Source organism: Delphinapterus leucas, chromosome 20, assembly GCF_059928025.1.
Source record: "Delphinapterus leucas isolate spDelLeu-1000000601 "Yukka" chromosome 20, BTC_Dleu_Yukka2, whole genome shotgun sequence".
Lineage (NCBI taxonomy): Eukaryota > Metazoa > Chordata > Mammalia > Artiodactyla > Monodontidae > Delphinapterus > Delphinapterus leucas.
The window spans coordinates 29,143,193-29,166,703 of record NC_143148.1 but is presented as its reverse complement, the minus strand read 5'-3'; positions in this window follow the sequence as shown (position 1 = coordinate 29,166,703).

The following is a 23,511-nucleotide window of genomic DNA, read 5'->3' as shown; positions in this document are numbered from 1 at the left end:
ACTACTGATATAAATTATTTTCAGTCATTTTTTCCAGTACTGTTATTTTGTTGAATGCACGTTTATGTCTCAGGGCTCAGTTTTATGTGGTTTGCATAAAGTGACCCATCACTGGGGATGGAAGGGATGGTCTTTCAGGCTGTCTCTGGATATTCAAGTAATTAGAGAGCTGACTTCTTATCTGGGGGAATCAGAGAAGGCTTCCAAAAGGGATGGTATTTTACTCAGGCCTTGGAAGATGGGTGAGATGTGGATCAACAGAGAAAAGAGGCAGAGCTTCTAGATGGACTGAGACAGCACAGATGAGGGAGCAGTGAGGAGCTCAGTGTGGCTGGACTCTTGCCTGGAATATGTCCTCACACTTGACCATCGCCAGCTCCTATCCTTTTACCTGGACAAGTCTTATTCATCCTCTAGGTCTCAGTAGACTTCACTCTCTCCAATAATATTTCCCTGATTGCTCTCCACACGGTATTAGGGGAGGCTCCTGGATGTGAATTTGGTGATATCCAGGGCTTCTGTTGCCAGAGCACTCATCACACAATAATGGAAGCTCACATTAGCTCCCCTGTGTCCAGGAGGACAGAAGCTTCTTGCTCATCATCATTTTTCCCAGCATCTATCACAGTACCAGGACATAGTAGTTTCTTAGTAATTGTGTTCCCCCATCCTCTCCCCCCACCCCCGAAATACTTAGAGTTGTTGGAGATACTTTCTGAAAAATCCTGGAAGACACAGCATGGAAGACACTGGTCTTTTTGGACACCTGACCTGCCAGGTGAGTTGATTGCTCAGTCATAAGTTACCATTATGGGAGGAGGTCTTTAGAAATACCCAAGTTACCTCACTGTAACAGACATTTTAGAGTTGGGGAAACAGAGGTGGTGAGAAGTAAGATATCCAGGAAAGGTGTACAGTTAGTGCCAGCTGGACTATTCTTTATTAATTGCCACATTGGTGCATTTCCCCTGTGCTATGTGGTTACCACAGAAATTAAAAAAATAAATTATTTTTATTTAAGAATCAGAAGTTTGCAATCCAAAATTTAAAAATACTGAAAAAAATCATGGCTAAAATGTCATGCCCCAAAGCATACCATAGCTAAGACTCACAGAAGTGATAGAATTTATTTGCCTGGAAATATTAAATATAGAATCCAGTCTGCAAACTCCCCCACCCCCGACCCTGCTTCTTGCTCCAAAGTCTGTCGTCACTGTTGTCAGTCACAGCTGCTCAATCTCTCGCCCCCTCAACTTATATTGAATACACCTGTATGACTTTAAGGTACAAGGAGCCATAATAATAGGGGGTTTGGAGCCAAAATTATCTCCCATCAAACATACCTCCCATCAAACATAGTAAAATATTGGCTTAAAACAACAGACTGAGGATTGATGAATATATTGTTCATATCGATGGACGTATTAATCATCTCTACAAAAAGATGTTCTTTCAATTCTCTTGTGCATTATAAGACCAAAGGGATGATAAGAACTTACGACTTCACTGTGGGTCTTCCATGTTTACCCTGATAGGTTCTTGGGGTGCAGTAGTGAACAACAGAGCTGCTCCTTCACTTCAGGATGTCACTCTCTGACTGGAGAGATGGAAGGTGACCACATAATCACAGATGTAACCATTCAATCCCAGGGGTGCTACGTGCTGAAAGAAAGCATGCAGGTGTCCTGAGGACACACACCAGGAGGACTCTTGATAGAGATAGACAGATAAATAGATAGACAGGGATAGAGATACAGAGAGAGAGAAGAGATAAAAGAAAGATCTATGTATATTTATAGATATGTATATCCTTTATAGGTTGATCTGTTTACCTATCTATCTGTCTGTCTAGAGAGACTTTAAAAAATGGGCTCATGCAATTGTGGAGGCTTTGTAAATCCAAAATCTGCAAATGTGTATTAATTTGCTAGCACTACCATAACAAAATACCATAGACTATGTGGCTTAAACAACAGAAGTTCATTTCCTCACAGTTCTGGAGGCCAGAAGTCCAGGATCAAGGTATCAGCAGGTTTGGCTTCTTCTAGGCCTCTCCTTGGCTTGCAGATGCTCCCTCTCTTGCATCCCCACATGGTCTTTCCTCTGTGTGCCTGCGTCCCTGGTGTCTCTTTGTGTGTCCAAATTTCCTCTTCTTATAAAGACACCGGTCAGATTGCATTAGGGCCCACCCTTACGGCCTCATTTTAATCACCTCTTTAAAGACCCCGTCTACAAATATAGTCACATTTTGAGATACTCGGAATTAGGGCTTCAATATATGAGTTTTGGGGGGACATACAACAAACAGTTAAACCCGTAACAGATAGAATTTGATGATAACTAGGATTTGCCAAGTGGGAGGGAGGTGGAGGAAGAGGGTCACTTACTTAGAGTAAATGAAATCTTAAAAGGCCCTATGGCCTCTGGCTAGCTCAACTCAGATCTGAGTTATATTAACTCCCATAATCTTGACGACAGCCCTGAGGTGGGGACCATGATTGCCCTTGTCTTACTGATGAGGGAAGTGAGGAGGTTATGTAACTTGTTCAGGATCATACAGCTATCAGCTGGGGAGTTTGGCCTCAGAGTTCATCCTTCTAACCACCACACTAGAATACATGTCTCCAGGCCAGAGCTCCAGGTCAGCAGGGTATGAGAGAGGTGTGTACTGTAAGATGAAGCTGGAGAGGTAAACCGATGCAAAAAATTCAGTGCCTTGAAAGCTTCTAGAAGAAAATAGGACTTCCTCCTGAGATCAGTGGAGAGCCTCTCAGGGATTTAAGAGTGGGAGTGACAGGATTAGAAGATTCTTCTTGCTGCCATTTGGGAAATGAATTAGTTGAGGATAATGATACAAAGGGAAAGTCTCCACCAATGTTACTTACCTGGTTCGCCTCTCTCTTTGATTCCTCTGTCCCCCTGCTTCCCTCAGTTATGGGTGGTATGTGATAATTTTGGGTAGCACATGGACAAGACATTAAATAATATCTCATGGGGGGAAGTTCTTGCCGTTTCCTGTTTCCTTCAATCCTTGCATTGAAATCAAAGGAAAAAGTTCAAGCTTAGGGCTAATATATCTTTTTAATAACTCTCTGATACTTGTTTTTTTAGTCACTTTTTTGGTTTTTTTTTTAATAAACAGAGAGCCCGCCTTGGGCTTAAAGCCTTGCCAGTAAACAGGGTCTAGCTAGAATTTAATAACATTGCTTTATTTTTCAAATACTTTCTATTTATGGCCAGGGATACCAGCGTCCCATTTATGTGTGTGTTATGGATCGTCCTTTAAATATAAATATATTTAAGGGAAAAAGGAAGTTGATGTGAAATACTAAGAAATAGTAAAGAAGCTATGCAAATATAGCAAACATTGTGAATAACTTAAGACAGTGGTCCCCAACCTTTTTGGCACCAGGGACCTGTTTCTTGGAAGACAGTTTTTCCACGGATGGGGGCAGGTGGCGTGGGGAATGGGATGGTTTAGGCGGTGATGCCAGCGATGGGGAGTGATGGGGAGTGATGGGGAGTGGCAGATGAAGCTTCGCCTGCTGCTCACCTCCAGCTGTGCAGCCCGGCTCCTAACAGGCTGTCCGAGGATGGGGGTTGGGGACCCCTGCTTTAAGAGGTATAGTTACAACACCTGTGCTCCGATGCACAGATAGGCAGTGCTTTCATCTATAATAGAGTCCTGAACAGTATGTAAAAGAAATCTGTGCTATAAGCAGAATTATTATGAGAACCAAAAAATGAGTTTTTCAGAGTTTGGTGCCTGTTCCTTCATTTTCTTCTTTGACTTTTGAATTCCCAGTCAAATGTGTTCTGGTGAACATTTAACTGAGGAGCAAGATGTGCCACTTCTGCCACACCTAACAGTGTTCGTGCTTGAACTTCATTAAGTTGATGAGAACTATACTTTTATAGCTATTTCTTATGCTTTCTTTTTTTCATTTTTATTTTCAAAAGGCAGAGCACAATAAAATAGCTGCCAGTTGCTTGAACACTAATGTAAATAAAGGGGCAACAAGGTCAAACCTGAGCTGTTTACTGCCTGGCAGTGCCCCGTTGATAGCTTAGAAGCTGGCAAGAAGAACAGATATACAAACGTCAAGTCACAGGTGGTTGAGGGTTGTCGTTGGTCAGAGGACAAAGTTGTACATTAAAAGGAAATTGGACCTTCAGAAATTTGCCATATGGTTTTATAGAGTATGGTATGCTTGTGTTACAAGTTCAAGATTTGATCTTAATCAAATGCTGTTTTATGTTATTTATGAATTGATTTGTGTTTTGCTTCCAACAAAAATTAAGTTCCTGAAGCTTAGGAACTTATTGTTTTGACCTCCAGCCCTGATTTGGGGTGGGAATATGTATGCTTTTTATCTTCACAGCATCTCTTCTTTTGGATGGGGCACCCCAATTTTCTTTTAGGAACTTACCCTTGGTCCAGTCCATGTACTTTAGATGGGACTGACTTCATCCCCGCCTCCATGGGTGGACACATGACCCAAACACGGTTAATCAAATGACTACATCCCATTGGTCAGTGTAACTCATTGTGAATGGGGACATAGTCCAGGCTGGACCAATAGGAACTCTACCTAGGGTTTTGCTTGAACTGTTAGGATAAAAGAATTTTCTTTCTACTGTTAAGTATGTAGGATGTGAGCCCAGAACTACCAGGGCTAAAGTCTAGAGAAGTCCTGGCCAAGAGGGAAGCCAATGCAGAGAAAAAGTAGAGCCTTGAGTGATGGAGAAAGTAATAAAATCCAGATAACCCTTCCTGTGCCGCTAGTTCCATCTGTTTCTGCAGGCATTACCCTTGGACTTTCCAGCTATATGGACCAATGAATCTCATCCACCTCCCACACCCCTTTTTATGTTTTTTTGTTTGTTTTTTGTGGTATGCGGGCCTCTCACTGTTGTGGCCTCTCCCGGTGCAGAGCACAGGCTCCGGACGCGCAGGCTCAGCGGCCGTGGCTCACGGGCCTAGCCGCTCCGCGGCATGTGGGATCTTCCCAGACTGGGGCACGAACCCGTGTCCCCTGCATCGGCAGGCAGACTCTCAACCACTGAGCCACCAGGGAAGCCCCCCCTTTTTATGTTTAAGCTAGTTTCAGTTTGGTGTTTGCGTCTTGCTTCTGAAAGAGCCCTCACTAATACATTCCTTCTTCCCACTTAGCAACCTCACACAGTGCCAGGCATGTGACGTGTACATGGTAAATACTTGTTGATTTGAGTGGTCAAAGGTCCCCCTAGATTTATGAAACAGGGGGAGGTAGGGCATTGGGATAAGAGTATGAAGATTTCAGTCATTCTTTCATCTCACACATTTTTACTGAGCACCTGCTTTGTGCCAGGTGCTATTTTAGTGCTGAGGATACAGCAGTGAACAAATAGATAAGTCCCCATTTTAACAGAAATGGTATTCCAATAGAATATATAATATGTCAAGTGGTGATATATGCAGCTGTGAAGAAAGACTTCCTACTAATTAGGTGTGGGACCTTGAGAGAGCCACTTTATCTTTCCAAGTTTCCTTTTCCTAATATGTGAAAAGAGAGAGTTGCACCGCTTCCTTTGTTTTTTCCTTTTCCAGAACGACCACCACACCAACAACAACGGTATTTGCATTTCATGATGCACTTTCATAAGCCTGAACTCTGGAGCACACCTGAAAATATGTTTGTAGGTAGTTTACATTTCCAGGAAATGTTATGTTTTTCTGTTTTTATTGGTACACTTTTCTATGCATAGTTTTGAGAGCTATGAATTCTTTCCTGTTCAGGTTTCCCAGACATAAGCTAGATTCCCATGGGATTTGGGAGCTGCCTAAACTTACTGAATTCCCTTGAGGTTTTCACCTGAAAGCACTATCTGAGTCTACCTGTTCTGTCCATGAGCTTTCCCTGAAATCAATGACACACAGTCTGTTCAGTTGCCTTTCATTTAGTCAAAAGTTTGTTATCCCTGAACCTTGACTAAGTCGAGACTTCTTCCCCCACACAGCTCCTCAGTTAATCACTTTACTTATCATGATCTCTGGTCTTGCCTGCCTCTTCCTACAAGTTTTCAGAATCCTCAGAACTTCTCTCCCAGTGGAAATGGTCAGTAATGATATCACTGTTCACTTTTGGAATATAATTGCTTTACAGTGTTGTGTTAGTTTCTGCTGTATAACAAAGTGAATCAGCTATGTGCATACATATATCCCAATATCCCCTCCCTCTTGCGTCTCCCTCCAACCCTCCTTATCCCACCCCTCTAGGTGGTCGCAAAGCACTGAGCTGATCTCCCTGTGCCATGCAGCTGCTTCCCACTAGCTACCTGTTTTACATTTGGCAGTGTATATATGTCAGTGCTCCTCTCTCACTTCGTCCCAGCTTACGCTTCCCCTTCCCCGTGTCCTCAGGTCCATTCTCTACGTCTGTGCTGCCTCTAGATTCATCAGAACCATTTTTTTTTTAGATTCCATATATGTGTGTTAGCATACGGTATTTGTATTTCTCTTTCTGACTTACTTCACTCTGTATGACAGTCTCTGGGTCCATCCACCTCACCGCAAATAACTCAATTTCGTTTCTCTTTATGGCTGAGTAATATTACATTGTATATATGTGCCACATCTTCTTTAGCCATTCACCTGTCGATGGACACTTCGGTTGCTTCCACGTCCTGGCTGTTGTAAATAGAGCTACAGTGAACATTGTGGTACATGACTCTTTTTGAATTATGGTTTTCTCAGGGTATATGCCCAGTAGTGAGATTGCTGGGTCATATGGTGGTTCTATTTTTAGTTTCTTAAGGACCCTACATACTGTTCTCCATTCCCACCAACAGTGCAAGAGGATTCCCTTTTCTGCACACCATCTCCAGCATTTATTGTTTCCAGATTTTTTGATGATGGCCATTCTGACCAGTGTGAGGTGATATCTCATTGTAGTTTCAATTTGCATTTCTCTAATGATTAGTGATGTTGAGCATCCTTTCATGTGTTTGTTGGCAATCTGTATACCTTCTTTGGAGAAATTTCTGTTTAGGTGTTCTGCCTATTTTTGGATTGGGTTGTTTGTTTTTTTGATATTGAGCTGCATGAGCTGCTTGTATATTTTGAAGATTAATCGTTTGCCAGTTGCTTCGTTGGCAAATATTTTCTCCCATTCTGAGGGTTGTCTTTTCGTCTTGTTTATGGTTTCCAATGCTGTGCAAAGGCTTTTAAGTTTCACTAGGTCCCATTTGTTTATTTTTGTTTTTATTTCCATTTCTCTAGGAGGTGGGTCAAAAAGGATCTTGCTGTGATTTATGTCATACAGTGGGCTGCCTATGTTTTGCTCGAAGAGTTGTATAGTGTCTGGCCTTACATATAGGTCTGTAATCCATTTTGAGTTTATTTTTGTGTATGGTGTTAGGAAGTGTTCTAATTTCATTCTTTTACATGTAGCTGTGCAGTTTTCCCAGCATCACTTATTGAAGAGGCTGTCTTTTCTCCATTGTATACTCTTGCCTCCTTTATCAAAGATAAGGTGACCATATGTGCATGGGCTTATCTCTGGGCTTTGTATCCTGTTCCATTGATCTATATTTCTGTTTTTGTGCCAGTACCATACTGTCTTGATTACTGTAGCTTTCTAGTATAGTCTGAAGTCCGGGAGCCCGATTCCTCCAGCTCCATTTTTCTTTCTCAAGATTGTTTTGGCTATTCGGGGTCCTTTGTGTTTTCCATACAAATTGTGCAATTTTTTTGTTCTAGTTCTGTGAAAAATGCCATTGGTATTTTGATAGGGATTGCATTGAATTGGTAGATTGCTTTAGGTAGTATGGTCATTTTCACAATGTTGGTTCTTCCAGTCCAAGAATATAATATGTCTCTCCATCGATTTGTATCATCTTTAATATCCTTCATCAGTGTCTTATAGTTTTCTGCATACAGGTCTTTTGTCTCCTTAGGTAGGTTTATTCCTAGATATTTTATTCTTTTTGTTGCAGTGGTAAATGGGAGTGTTTCCTTAATTTCTCTATGAGATTTTTCATCATTAGAGTATAGGAATGCAAGAGATTTCTGTGCATTAAGTTTGTACCCTGCTAGTCTACCAAATTCATTGATTAGCTCTAGTAGTTTTCTGGTAGTATCTTTAGTATTCTCTATGTATAGTATCATGTCTTCTGCAAACAGTGACAGTTTTGCTTTTTCTTTCCCGATTTCGATTCTTTTTATTTCTTTTGCTTCTCTGCTTGCCATGGCTAAAACTTCCAAAACTATGTTGAATAATAGTGGTGAGAGTGCACAATCAACCATGTCTTGTTCCTGATCTTAGAGGAAATGGTTTCAATTTTTCACCATTGAGAACGATGTTGGCTGTGGGTTTGTCATATATGGCCTTTATTATGTTGAGTAGGTTCCCTCTCTGCCTACTTTTTGGAAAGTTCTTATCATAAATGGGTGTTGAATTTTGTCAAAAGCTTTTTCTTCATCTATTGAGATTATCATATGGTTTTTATCCTTCAGTTTGTTAATATGGTGTATCACATTGATTGATTTGCATATATTGAAGAATCTTTGCATTCCTGGGATAAACCCCACTTGATCATGGTGTATGATCCTTTTAATGTGCTGTTGGATTCTGTTTGCTAGTATTTTGTTGAGGATTTTTGCATCTATGTTCATTAGAGATCTTGGCCTGTAATTTTCTTTGTTTGTGACATCCTTGTCTGGTTTTGGTATCAGGGTGATGGTGGCCTCGTAGAATGAGTTTGGGAGTGTTCCTCCCTCTGCTATATTTTGGGAGAGTTTGAGAAGGATAGGTGTTAGCTCTTCTCTGAATGTTTGATAGAATTCACCTGTGAAGCCATCTGGTCCTGGGCTTTTGTTTGTTGGAAGATTTTTAATCACAGTTTCAATTTCAGTGCTTGTGATTGGTCTGTTTATATTTTCTATTTATTCCTAGTTCAGTCTCAGAAGGTTGTGCTTTTTAAGAATTTGTCCATTTCTTCCAGATTGTCCATTTTATTGGCATATAGTTGCTTGTAGTAATCTCTCATGATGCTTTGTATTTCTGCAATGTCAGTTGTTACTGCTCCTTTTTCATTTCTAATTCTGTTGACTTGAGTCTTCTCCTTTTTTTTCTTGGTGAGTTTGGCTAATGGTTTATCAATTTTGTTCATCTTCTCAAAGAACCAGCTTTTAGTTTTATTGATCTTTGCTATTGTTTCCTTCGTTTCTTTTCATTTATTTCTGATCTGATCTTTATGATTTCTTTCCTTCTGCTAACTTTGGGGGTTTTTTGTTTTTCTTTTTCTAAGTGCCTTAGGTGTAAGGTTAGGTTGTTTATTTGAGATGTTTCTTGTTTCTTGAGGTAGGATTGTATTGCTATAAACTTCCCTCTTAGAACTGTTTTTGCTGCATCCCACAGGTTTTGTTGTGTCGTCTTTTCATTGTCATTTGTTTCTAGATATTTTTTGATTTCCTCTTTGATTTCTTCAGTGATCTCTTAGTTATTTAGTAGTGTATTGTTTACCTCCATGTGTTTGTATTTTTTACAGATTTTTCCTGTAATTGATATCTAGTCTCATAGCGTTGTGGTTGGAAAAGATACTTGATAGAATTTCAGTTTTGTTAAATTTACCAAGGCTTGATCTGTGACCTAAGATATGATCTATCCTGGAGAATGTTCCATGAGCATTTGAGAAAAATGTGTATTCTGTTGTTTTTGGATGGAATGTCCTATAAATATCAATTAAGTCCATCTTGTTTACTGCATCATTTAAAGCTTGTGTTTGCTTATTTATTTTCATTTTGGATGATCTGTCCATTGGTGAAAGTGGGGTGTTAAAGTCCCCTACTATTATTGTGTTACTGTCAGTTTCCCCCTCTTATGGCTTTTAGCATTTGCCTTATGTGTTGAGGTGCTCCTATGTTGGGTGCATAAATATTTAAAATTGTTATATCTTCTTCTTGGATTGATCCCTTGATCATTATGTAGTGTCTTTCTTTGTCTCTTGTAATAATCTTTCTTTTAAAGTCTGTTTTATCTGATATGAGAATCGCTACTCCAGCTTTCTTTTGATTTCCATTTGCATGGAATATCTTTTTCCATCCTCTCACTTTCAGTCTGTATGTGTCCCTAGGTATGAAGTGGATCTCTTGTAGACAGTGTATATATGGGTCTTGTTGTTGTATCCATTCAGCCAGTCTGTCTTTTGGTTGGAGCATTTAACCCATTTACATGTAAGGTAATTATTGATATGTATGTTCCTATTCCCATTTTCTTAATTTTTTTGGGTTTGGTTTTGTCGGTCTTTTCCTTCTCTTGTGTTTCCTGCCTAGAGAAGTTCCTTTAGCATTTGCTGTAAAGCCGGTTTGGTGGTGCCGAATTCTCTTAACTTTTGCTTATCTGTAAAGATTTTAATTTCTCCATCAAATCTGAATGAGATCCTTGCTGGGTAGAGTAATCTTGGTTGTAGGTTTTTCCCTTTCATCACTTTAAGTATGTCCTGCCACTCCCTTTTGGCTTGCAGAGTTTCTGCTGAAAAATCAGCTGTTAATAACCTTATGGGGATTCCCTTGTATGTTATTTGTTGCTTTTCCCTTGCTGCTTTAATACTTTTTCTTTGTATTTAATTTTTGATAGTTAATTAATATGTCTTGGTGTGTTTCTCTTTGGGTTTATCCTGTATGGTATAAATGCTTCCTGGACTTGATTGACTACTTCCTTTACCATGTTAAGGAAGTTTTCGACTATCACCTCTTCAAATATTTTCTCAGACCCTTTCTTTTTCTCTTCTTCTTCTGGGACCCCTGTAATTCGAATGTTGGTGCATTTAATGTTGTCCTAGAGGTCTCTGAGACTGTCCTCAATTCTTTTCATTCTTTTTTCTTTTTTCTGCTCCCTGACAGTTATTTCCATCATTTTATCTTTCAGCTCACTTCTCCGTTCTTCTGCCTCAGTTATTCTGTTATTGATTCCTTCTAGAGTATTTTTAATTTCAGGAATTGTGTTGTTCATCACTGTTTGTTTCATCTTTAGTTCTTCTAGATCCTTGTTAAATGTTTCTTGTATTTTTCCATTCTGTTTCCAAGATTTTGGATCATCTTTATTATCATTACTCTGGATTCTTTTTCAGATAGATTGCCTATTTTGTCTTCATTATTTGGCCTAGTAGGTTTTTACCTTGTTCCTTCGTGTGTAGCGTATGTTTTTGTCGTTTTTTTTTTTTTTTTTGATGGGTGGTGCTTTATTCCTGTCTCACTGGTTGTTTGGCCTGAGACATCCAGGACTGGAGTTCGCAGGCAGTTAGTAGAGTTGGGTCTTGGTGCTGAGATGAGGACCTCCGGGAGGCCTCACTCCGATTTATATTCCTTGGGGTCTGAGGTTCACCCCAGCGGTTTGGACTCAGAGCTCACACCGCAGGAGCTTGGGCGTGACATCTGGCCCGGGAACCAAGATCCTGCAAGCTTCGTGGTGTGGGGGAAAAGAAAAAAAGGAAGAAATAAAAAAAAGGAGCAGTACAATGTCAAAGAATAAAAAACAATATAAAATTAAAAAGATTAAAAATATATTAGGAAAAATAAAAGTATAATTGAAACAACTACAACAAGGTAAAAAAAAAAAACAGGAAAAGGAGAAAAAAAGTGGGGGGGGGGCCAGCAAGCCAAAATGAGAGATCACTAACAAAGTATAAAAAATAAAATAAAATTAGAAAAATAAAAGATTTATTAGGAAAAATTAAAATGTAAAAGAATCAGTAACAATGAATCAACAAGGTAAAACAGAACTCCAATCTAAAAGAGGAAAAAGGAAAAAATAAAAGGAAAAAAAAAAATAAAGCCTTGGCTATGGAGGCAGAGTTTACATGGGGGTGGGTGGAACTTATGCAGGGGTGGGGTTTAGGGTGGGGCGGAACCTGGGCGTGTGGTGTGGTGGGGCCTCTGCTTAGGACCTATGCAGAAGGGGGTCTCCGAGGGTAGAGGTGGGGCCCTGGGTGGGGGTAGGGGTGGGGCTTGGGCTCCGTGCAGCAGGAGGGAGGCTCCGAGGGCAGAGGATTAGGCCCGGGAACCAAACAGGCTTCCTGGCTCCTAAGTGGACAGGGAAAGCACTGGCCTCGTTCCCTTCCGTTCATTTGTGCCCCTTCCCTACCATCTCCCCCAGGGTCTCCCCGGTTGCTGCTGGACCCCTAACCGTGGGTGGGTCCCCCTGGGTGCAGGAACTCCTCCTCTTCCCCAGTCACCCCTCAGGGGTGCGATCCCAGAGGTCCGGCCTTTACTTTTGCTCCCCCTTCCTTCCCTCTCACTCCCTCAGGACCCCTGCAGCTGGAGGAGGCCTCGGTGGGCGGAGGATCAGGCCAGGGATCTCAGCAGGTTCCTGGGGTCTATGTGGGCAGGGGAAACCTGGCCACGCTCTCTTTTGATCCTCTGCCCTCCCAGTGGTTCCCCAATTTCCCCCTTCGGACGTGGGATCCCTTCCCCTCCCCCAGCCACCCCTCAGGGGAGCCTGTCCTGTCCCGCCTCCACTTCTCCTCCCCCTTCACTCCCCCCATGCCCCATGTCCTACTGGGTCACTGGAGTTTCCTCCCGTCCCCTTAGGTGTCTTTGGTCCCCCACGGGTGCCTTGTAGGTGTCCTAGGTGTGAGGAGACGCAAATTCTGCATCCTCCTAGTACACCATATTGATTCTGCCCCCAATCTTACACCATATTTATTCTTTGAACAGATATTTACTGAACAAATACTATGTGCCAGTGGATGCCTGGCACATCCAGTTGATCCAGTGCTTCTGACAGGTGTAGGAGAGAATTAAATTTGATTTGAGGCAACCACTTTCTTAGGCTCACCATGCTGTGTTCTGTCCACTCCATGTACTACGCATGCTTAAGTCACCACTCCTCACGCCTGTATCCTGCCCATGGTTACATCTCCAGTCACTCCCTGCTAAGGCAGTTCCCAGGATGCCTTGCCGGGCCACTAGGACATCAGGCTCTTGGAAAAACATATCTTTTGTTTTTTCCTAAAAGCTGTTTTGAAAGATGATTGGAGTCCTCTAGGCGTGATTCCTAAAGAAGCAATTTGGAGTTTGAGTATGTGGTAAATCCCTCATGAACCCTTCCTGATCATTCTGCCCATGGTACTAGCTTTGTTCAGACTGAAAGCCTTTGGAGTGTCCACTGAAGGGATGTAAGCTTCCACTCAATCCCAAATTGGCATGACTTTGGTAGGCTGCAGCTTTTGGGTCTCTGGTATTAACAGTGTAGTTTGTATAACCCCAAGTCGCCCTACTTCAGTTTTAACCTGTTAAGTCACATGGCCTGTGCCATGTCTGTCTCTGTATAATGCGTGTTGGAATCACTCCTCTGATCCCATGCACACGCTGTTTGGTGACATTTCTCTGCAGGAGGGAGAGTGCATCTTATTTCTCTTAATCTTCCCAGCACCCTGCACACTGTTTTGCATGCAGTGAGGGCCCAGTGAATGTTTTGACAATTGGATTTTGAATCAGTTACTTTCTTGGATAGCTGTTGACAATATGCCAGCTTCTTGATAAAGTAAAACCTGATGTTAGTCATTGAATTTCTATCAAAGGCATTGCAAACTAGTTATTGATTTTTGTTTTTTTAAAGAGAAACAAATCTACCACTTGATACTCTTGCACTAAAATGTGAGCTAGGGCAACCAGATGTGACTCAGATGTCAGATGAAATCTCTATAAATTAATAATAATAAAAGTAAAGGAATAACATAAAATAGGGATTTAATTAACTTCATACAACAGCTAGTCAACACTATCTGGAGAAAGTCACAAGTGCGCTCCATAATTTTGAAAAGGTTTTGGGGCTTAACTCTGTGTTTTTCTCTGTTTCCCCATTTATTCATTCATCTCTGCTGCTCCACCTCTGTCCCACTCTCAGAACAAAGCTCAGTCTCTTCCCTATTTCCGCCGAAAATTCATTTACGCTCAAGCATTTTATGAATTTAATAACATGATTAAAGAGTTGGGAGAGAAGCCATGTGGGGAGTATGCGCACACCCCACCTCCTTCCATTTTCTCTTCCCCCTCCCTCCCTCAGTGGAGAAACCACTTAATTCTTCACGTTGTCGCATCCCAAACTCCCCCACCCATATTCCCAAATCCCCCCTTAACCCAAAGCACTTCTCCAAACAGAGAAACAGCACTTCTCCAAACTAAGAGTTCTGGTAAAATAAAAACATCTCCAATTTATGACACAGAAAATGGGTCTCCCATATCTTGCCATGAAAGGTTTGCCGTGAAAGGTTGTATGATGGGTCTCCAACAATGGCTCTGTGGAGTAGGCTATGTTAAAACAAATGCAATAACTGGAGGACCTACCTTCACCCATCAGAAAGGGCTTTTCAGTCAGGAATGGTACAGAGTCCCAGTTCAGAAGGCTAACTGCCAAAAGTTTATCGCGTGCAAGTGTAGCAGTTTCTAGTTTCCGCAGGATGAGTTAGATGAAGGGTACTCGATAAATGCTTGTAAATGATGATGCTGTGGCAACAGTGGCATATATCCATGCTTGAACTCAGCGTGGTGCTGACTCGTGCTCTTCCAGAGGGAACCCAACTGCTCTGCCAACACTCCTCACTCTGCAGCCTTTAGGGAGAGCTTGCTCTCAGCTGCAATGCAGCCCTGCGGTAGCTTGCTAGAGGTGCAGAGTGAGGCAGGCAAGGAAAAGGTGGAGGGTCACCAAGTTGGCCGAAGGGAATGTGGGGTCACTGGTCTTTGGATTCTGAGTCAATCTAAAGAATATTTTAGGTCATGGAACTTCCAGAGCTAAGAGCTCTGGAGTCAATAAGCTATGGCCTGTGGGCCAAATTTGGCCATGGCCTTTTTTTTTTTCCCCCTTGCCATTTTATTTATTTATTTATTTTTGCAGCTGATGGTTTTATTTATTTATTTTTAATTTTTTATTGGAGTATAGTTGATTTACAGTGTTGTGTTAGTTTCAGGTGTATGGCAAAGTGACTCAGTTATACATATATCCACTCTGTTTTTGTGCAGCCCACACCAAATACAGAGCACATATATAGACAGATGGTTTTTACTTTTTTAAAGGGTTGTAAAAAGCAAAGACTATGCGATGGAGAATGTAGCATGTGGCCTGCAAAGCCTAAAATATTTACTGTCTGGTCCTTCATAGGAAAGGTTTGCTGACCTTGCTCTAGACCAATGATACTCAATCTTGACTATACACCAAGGTCAATCTTTTAAAAACAAAACAACACAAATAAATAGATAATTCTGCCCTAAACAAACCTGCTGAATTAGGCTCTCCAAACTCTTGTTTGCAGTTTTATAAACTGTTACAGGTAGTTCTGAGGGTTACCAATGATCACAATGATGTAGACCTTTTCACTTTTCAAACTTGCCTGATGGCTGGTCTTGCACTCAGCCTACCATTAAGCAGAGCTCTGGGTCTATGTTGGGTTAATTTCAGTCTCTCTTTCAGCAGAAGGGATGTCAGGGGAAGGACTGAGTAAGAGAAGGTCCTCAAGAATGTTTCAACCTTGCCCAGGAAAAATCTGAAAAGTTACAATAAAGCACTACTGTATTTGCTGAACACTTTATATACATTTTCACAATGATTCTTGCAGCAAATCTATTAAATTATTATCATGAGGCAACTGAGGCTTAAGAGTGTTAAATAATCCATCCAAGGTTACCTGGTTGTCAAAAGTATGGCTGGACTTAAACCTGGATGTGTCTGCTGCCAGAACCTAATTCTTAACCAGTGTGCTTTGCTGCCAGGTTGTCATTGAACGGAACCACCAATAGCTGGAGATCTGATAGACCATCTTGGGAGTGGATAGGGAACAGTTTGTGGAGTATATTGATTGATACTCTTGCTCTCATATAAAGCCACAGATTCTGGGAATGTGGGCCCTCTTGATGGCTGTCTTGGAGAGGAATTGGTGGGGGGTGCATCTGGATTTAAGCCCCTTATTCACCTGCAATATTTAAGTGTTGTTGACTTCCAAGCCTTCCAGGCCTAAAATGCCACATACAGACATCTGCCTCTACCCTTCCAGTTCCCAGGGCAAAGTGGAATGCAAGCACATGCTCACTGGAATGAAGGTAGGCAAACAGACTCTAACCTCAATGATGCCCTCTGTAATTACCCAATGCAGAAACCCAATGTTACCTAATCTTTTGGAAGAAACTGAGCCTTAGGGAGATTAATGAACTTATTTAAAGTTGTGCTGATTCTAAGGGTGGTGTCTGTATGGCCCACGCTCTTTCTGTGATCACCGCTGCCTTGCCTGTTGGCAGTTTATGGACCAGCCTGATTCAGAGAGGCCCTTCTTCCCTTCTCCATCTACTTCTTTGGAAACCCACCAGGGCCTTTCCCAATAAAGGGGCAGCCCAGTGATTACTGGGGCCTCCTCAAGAGGCCCAGGTCGGAGCTGTCCCTTCTTGGGCCTCTCAGTGGCCTGGTCTCAGTTGAAGATTTTCCCCTTCAGGAGGCCCAACTGCTGCCACATTGTCAATTGCTAGCTGGTTACCATGGAAACAGGTCTCAAGAGAGATCTGCTTTTCTCCCTTCTTGAATGAGGCGGAGTATAGGGCTTTGTGAGGGGCGTTGCTTCCCCCTTCGTGGCCAGGAGAAGCACTGGCTTTGGGTGATGAGTCTTACACAGTTTGCCTGAGGACCCCACTCTTTGTCAGCACAAGATTGCCAATTTTTCATTCTGGAGGATGACTGTCCTTATTTGGAATACATATCCTTTTTCCTTTCTGATGGTTAAAATGCCTTTTCTTTTATGACATGATTATGATAGTAGAAGGAATGATTTAAAAGATGTCATCACTTGGTAAAGTAAAAAGTTTGCTAATGCATGCAACAATATGGATGAATCTTAAAGTCCTTATGCTAAGTGATAACCCTTGCAGAGAAAGAGTACATACTGTATGATTCCACTTACATAAAATTCTAGGAAGTGCAGACTAATCTGTAATGACAGACATCAGACCAGTGGTTACTAGGGGTGGGGAGGAGAGAGGGATGGGTTAAAAAAGGTCATGAGGAAACTTTTGGGGGTGATAAAAATATTTCTTATCTTGATTGTGGTGATGGTTTCACAAGTACATGTATATTTTTAAATGGGTCAAATGTTAAATTTTAAATATGTGTAATTTAATGTACTTCAGTTATACGTCAGTAAAGTTGAAACAAAATAGCAGCCTTTTGCTGGCCTTCAATTTTTATTTTTTTGTGGTTTAAACTGTCTGTGGAAAACCAAAGTGTGGGAAGCGTAGGGCCCTGTCGCAACATTTCTGGATACAGTAGTGAAGGAGGTAAATCTGCTTCTCCTGTCCTCTCTAGACTCAGCCTCTATCCCCAGGGTTCCTATGACAGGAGAAGGGGATTCTGTAAGCTAATTGGCTCTAAGGCATCTGGAAACTTAATGTGGCTTATTTCCTAAGAGTATTTACATTTTATAAAGAATTCTTGGCTGTGAAGAAGGATCATTTTGGCTACTATAGGTTGTGTGGACAAAGTAGCAGTTGGCAATGAAGTTAAAAGACCACTGTGGCAATATAGTAAAAGATAATGGTGCCTGGAACCAGGGTGCTAGAAAGGGGATGGAGGCAAGTGGATATATTTGAAAGGTAGTGTCTTAGTTAGAGCTGCTGTAACAATACCATAGATCACGTGGCTTAAACAACATTTATTTATTTATTTTTTTTTTCTGGTATGCGGGCCTCTCACTGTTGTGGCCTCTCCCATTGCGGAGCACAGGCTCCGGACACGCAGGCTCAGCGGCCATGGCTCACCCGCCCAGCTGCTCGGCGGCATGAAGTCAGACAGGTGTAAGGATCTGAAACTCAGGAGGTGAAGCCAGCCTGTAGACAGAGATTTAGTATATTGTTGGTACATGAAATCATCAGGAGAGAATGAAATAGTAAATGCATGTTGAATTAAATTCTCTGTGTTTGTTTATTTTAGTCATTTACTTTTTATGTTTCACAGGCCAATCTTTGTTTACATAATGGGGAAAGAAGTCCCTAATTAGTGGCAGGTATAATTGAGAATCCATTGTTTTTTGACTATAGGGAAGGGTGTGGCTTTGGGGATAGAAATGTGGAGTTTGGATTAGAATTATATCCAAGGTCCTCAATCCTTCAGTTTTTATCTGATTATACACTTACTTATTTTTAGAAAATATTCCCTCATTGATGGTCCCACTGAACTTGATATACACCTCCATGAGAGTACTTTTTAACTTTGGCCCCTTTTATGCATTTATGCGTCTGTTTCCCCTTGTTCATTAAGCCCCTTGAGGTCAGGTACCATGACTTATTTTGACATGCAGCCAAGGATGGGTGTGCTAAACTGAGTGCTTCATCTCCACAGTTCCCATGTTGAGCTTTCTGGCAAATTACTGTTGACTTTCCCCTTGACATTTATGTACTCATGAGAGCAAATTTAAATGGGGTGGTCCGTGTTTCCAACTGAAAGGAGAATTTTACTCATTGTTAACATAAGGAAGAAATAGTGATTGTATAATGCGTTGTTGAGTCCTAGATTTAAAGACATGTCCTTGATGCTTACTGTACATCTGAACCACTGGACTGATGCTTCTCTTGGCTTTCTGTACAAACACCCAGGAAATCCCTTTTAATTTGGTCCCTGGACTTTCTGTGATTTCCCTTAGCTTGCCAGACCAAATCTTAGCTCTCTAAAAATCACCCAGAAAAGTAACCAAAGATATTGTTTCTGTCAAATGCTTAAGCTGATGACATCAGGATGTTGTCTGTTTGTGTTTACATCTTAATTTTAAGCCAACTGTTTTTGTGTTTACAGTCTGCATTAATTAATTTAGGACATCATGAAAACGGTTTATGTTTGATGGTTGAGTTTTATAATGAGCAGAATTTCTGCATGGATTTCTTACTCATTTAACAGCTGAGAAGATGTCATTATTTTATAAGCACTACTGATAAATCATTTGGCAAAGGACTTCTCAGTCCTTTAAAATGATTTTTATTTCTTGTGATTTCAATTGTCTCTGCATTTTTCCTTGTAAATAGTTGAAGAGTAAGCACATTTTCAAAGAGCTGTAGGGAGGCTAAGATGCCAGTTGCATTTTAACGATATAGGGCATTATCGTTCTTACTGTAGCCAATTCTCTTTTAAATCATTGCAGTTTCTGCTCTAGCCTCCAGCTATAGAATTCTTTTCAAGCTGGCAGTGAACTTGGCAGGCTGCCAGAAGAAATATAAAGGTGTTTTGGTCCACCAAAGTATTTTGAGTGGTTCTTAGTGATACAGTTTTCTTCAGTACATCTGCAAAACATTTTTCTGAAGTGAATTTTCATGTGAAAGCCTCCTTAATCATCACCAGCATTGTTTGTTTCAATGCAGTTATTTAAGTGCCCCCCTGGGCGCCTACAAAATAAACAAGGGACTCTTCTAAAGAGTTTTAAAAGTGGCAGGTGCTGGGGCTGTGCCCTATTCACTTAGTTTGCAATGACATTTTTGTGTGCTAATCTATAGACAAACAAGAGACAGGTGACACACCGAATCAGTACAATGAATAAGAGAAGACGGTATTAGCCAGTGGGGGTCAGCTCTAGATAAGATGCTTTTCAGGCTAATGCATGCAAGTAGCAACTGCTTTTTAACCCTCTTGCTGTTTGTATTCTGGCTGTAAAGATCTGATATTTAAACTTGTGAAAACCTGATATTTAATCCAATACGTTAACTTTTTTGGTGTTTTGTTTTCTGTATTTTATTTTGGAAGTTTAAAAAATGTATCCATTATGTTTACATCTGTAATCCATTTTGAGTTATATGTATATAAGATACAGGTTGATTTTTTTTGCATATAGCAATCTAGTGTTCCAGCACCATCCAAGTCCAGTTTTCTTTTGATTAGTAGTTTTTAAAAAATTTTATTGAAGTATAGTTGATTTACAATGTTGTGTTTAATATTATTTTCCATTATGGCTTATCACAGGATATTGAATATAGTTCCCTGTTCTATACAATAGAAACTTGTTTACTTTTTGGTTTTAAATGAAAGCAAAATGAGATTCAAGATTAAAATATCTCCATGTGTCTGTGAATGCACAAGTAAATATGTGTGTATGTTTGTATGTATACACACACATATACGCATTCAAAGAAAAATAATACTATGATTAAGCATGAAAACATGTAAAAATGACCATTTGTTTGCTATTTTGGTCATGAATTCAGTCCACATTTGTTGTATTTCCACAACAAACCACCCTATTTACATGCCAAACATCAACACACATGATGGAACTTAAGAAATAAATGATTAAGCACATTTTTTATATTGTTTCCTCTTTATTGATTACCACGTGAATGTGCAATTTCTGTTTCTAGGGGACTTATTTTCTTTTTTAAAAAGTTTGATTAGTCATCTATTTAGAGATACTTGATGGGAAGTTAATTTTATTATAAGTTTTAATGTACGCAAATTATTAACCACCACCCTCCTATTTCTTTTTTAAAGTAATTCTACTTGTGAGTTGGAGACAAAAAGAGTTGTGTGGAAGATTTTTTTTAAAGCTTATTTTTGTGTGTGTATAAAAAATGAAGCATAGCTATTGTAAATAATACTGAATGCGTAAAAACACTGTAAAATCATTAAAATATTTCACTGCACTAAGGGGTAAAGTTTTGAGAGCATTTATATACTGTTTAGAAAAAGTTGAAGATTTTGCATATAATACCCCTTTCCCACCACACACAAAAAAGTACTAGACAATAACATTTTATTCAGCCTTTTCCACCTTAAGACTCCTTGGCAAGGTCCATTTTGATTATCGCGATCAAGAACAAGAGTCCTCACTCTTGTTGGTTAGATCTTCAGCATCATTAAATTTCAGGTTCTCAGTCTAGTGGTTTTGGCTCAGCTGCTTCCATGGCAATCAGCTTTGGTTTACAAAAAATGTGTCATTTACTGACTGGCAATCCTAGAATTTTAAGAACTAAAGGAAACTTAGATATCATTTATGTGGCACTGGGAGAAAATGAACTTTATTAAAACTGAATTGAGAATCCATGAGACAAAATGCAGCACTTCATCTTATTTGGTTGGGCTTGTTTATGATGGGGTAGAGTCCTCTACTAAAGCTAGAGATGACTGCTTGTTGATCCAGCAGCAGAATGGTGGAGGACCTGTTGCCATCGCTAGGAGGGTTGTAATGTGCTGAATTTTATCAGGCAACTCTCAACCAACTAGGTAGTAAGTCAGTGAAGAGAACGGAATTGTCCGCTGGCCAGTCTGTAACAAGGCTGCAACGGCTTTCAAATGTGTAGCGTGCTACTTTTCCTACTCAACATATTATGATTGTTTTTCTGTCAAAGAATGGCTCAAGATTTATCAAAACAGTAAAGCCTCCTGGTTGCTATCTCTGGACCTTGGCCATCAGAATCACCCTCCCAACCTTTATCAAAATATCAGTATTTCAGTGCCTGCCAGAGGATGAGAGTAAACAGAATAGGAACTGAAAGAAATAGCAACCTTTGTAGGAATAAACACCTTTGTAGGAATAAACAGTCTGAGATAAGACTGTTTAAATATACTGCAGGCCTTCCTTCCATTTAAAAGTGGGAACAGTTACAATAAGATACAGATTATGTAGGTGATGGATAACTACGGAAAGGAGGTAGTGCCTCTCACTAAGAGGAATAGGTTAGGACATGAATCCCTCTGGTAATTTGATGAAATATATGCCCTCTTTGTGTACGTGCACAAACACATTTACTATATATACATATAAGTAAACACACATATATGATAAAACTTGAGGGAAAACAGAGACCCACTTGAAGTGAATCCACACATCTTCCCAGAGACTGTGGGCACCTGGTTCAGAACGCTATGTTAGAGCATACACAATATTGCCAATACATATTGTCTTCGGGAGGTGGATGACATTAAATTTTGCTTTTGCCTATGACAATCTCATTACCTTGATGGCCAACACAGAGTGGAAGAACCAACTCCTTGAATTGTATATTGGTCTAACCAAGGTAATTTGCATTTCCACTGGGTTTATACTTTGGAAACCACATTCCCATCTACAGGCTTGTTCAGCAAAGAGCAGGTACTGTAGTATTATCTCCGTTTTACAGGAGAATAAACAAATGTGGGAGTGAAGTGCCTGCCCCAGACCAGTGATCCCTAACCTGTACTCCTGCTGCTACATTGCTCTGACAAGGGCTTTATTTGAATCTGAATCAAATCCTTGCCAAACTTGACTTTTCTTTTTTTGTTTTCATGCACTTAAAGTAGTATGGTTTTGATATGGTTTACCCGTGTTCTTTCCTATGAGCTATTGCTTTTGGATGTTTTAGACTAGTATTTGGAGAATTTCTATAGCCAAAGAAAACACATTGCTTTCACCCTAAATAAGACATTTGCAATTACCTGATTTAGCTTCTATGGTTTCCTTTACATGTACTCTTTAGAATCCCTAAATCGTAAGCATGTAGTCCCTGCATAGGTTAACGGTTTCATTTCACTATGCCCACTAGAAAATGAAGCTGAGAACAGTGGCCGTTTTTCAGGTGGCTAGAAACAATGCAAGAAAAAAAAATCATAACTGCTACTTGAAATATCCAAATAATTGAGACAAATCTGATCCCCATGATGAGACCTCTAGTCCCTTCTTGGGGCACTACTGCTCAGAACTGACATTTCCCTGCCTCTTTCATCAACATATTCCAGAAGGTTGCTTGTTTAGAAAGGCAGTCGGAATTCTCATCAAAAATAACCACACTTGATATTTATCCCATCTCTTTAACATTGAAGTGTGATCTTGCATCTATTTTCTCACGTGCTTCTCACAACAGCTTTTGAAGGTGCTCAGTTTAGGATGGTTGCACTCATTTTACAGGACACTCTCAGACGCTGAGAAGTCAGATGTGGTTCAGTCTGTTGTTATCACTGAGTCCAAGCCACCAGCTTGAAAGATTAAAAATTTAACTAACTATTCTAGAAGTTAATTTAATCTCTTATACATACAAGGTATTTTACCATCTACATCATATTTTCACATCTGTAATTTCATTTTATCCTCATGTATAGAATCACTAAGCAGGGAGCTGGAATCACGTGTTACAGATGGGACAGCTGAGGCTGAGAGAGACCGGGAAAAGAATGAGACTGGAACCAGAGTCTTCTCAATTCTAGCCTTTCCCATTGTCTTGGAGTCCCTGGTCCATTTTACTGATGTGATTGTTATACTAGGGGAGGGCCAATGAAGTTGGTCCTTATTTTACACCTATTTCTCCTGACCCTCCTGTGTCCTTGCAGGCAGCACCTCAATTGACGTTCAAGATTCAGGTAACCAATTATCTTGCTGTTTGCTTAAGAGCACTCATTCTGAAGTACATGAAACTGGCTTAGACCCTTAGACAGATCCCCAGGGGATGACTTATGTGTGCAGTGGTGAAAGTCGATTTAACAAAACCATTAACTTGAGTTTCTGGGAATAAACAGTAGCTGTCACCCGCCATTAGAAAATACA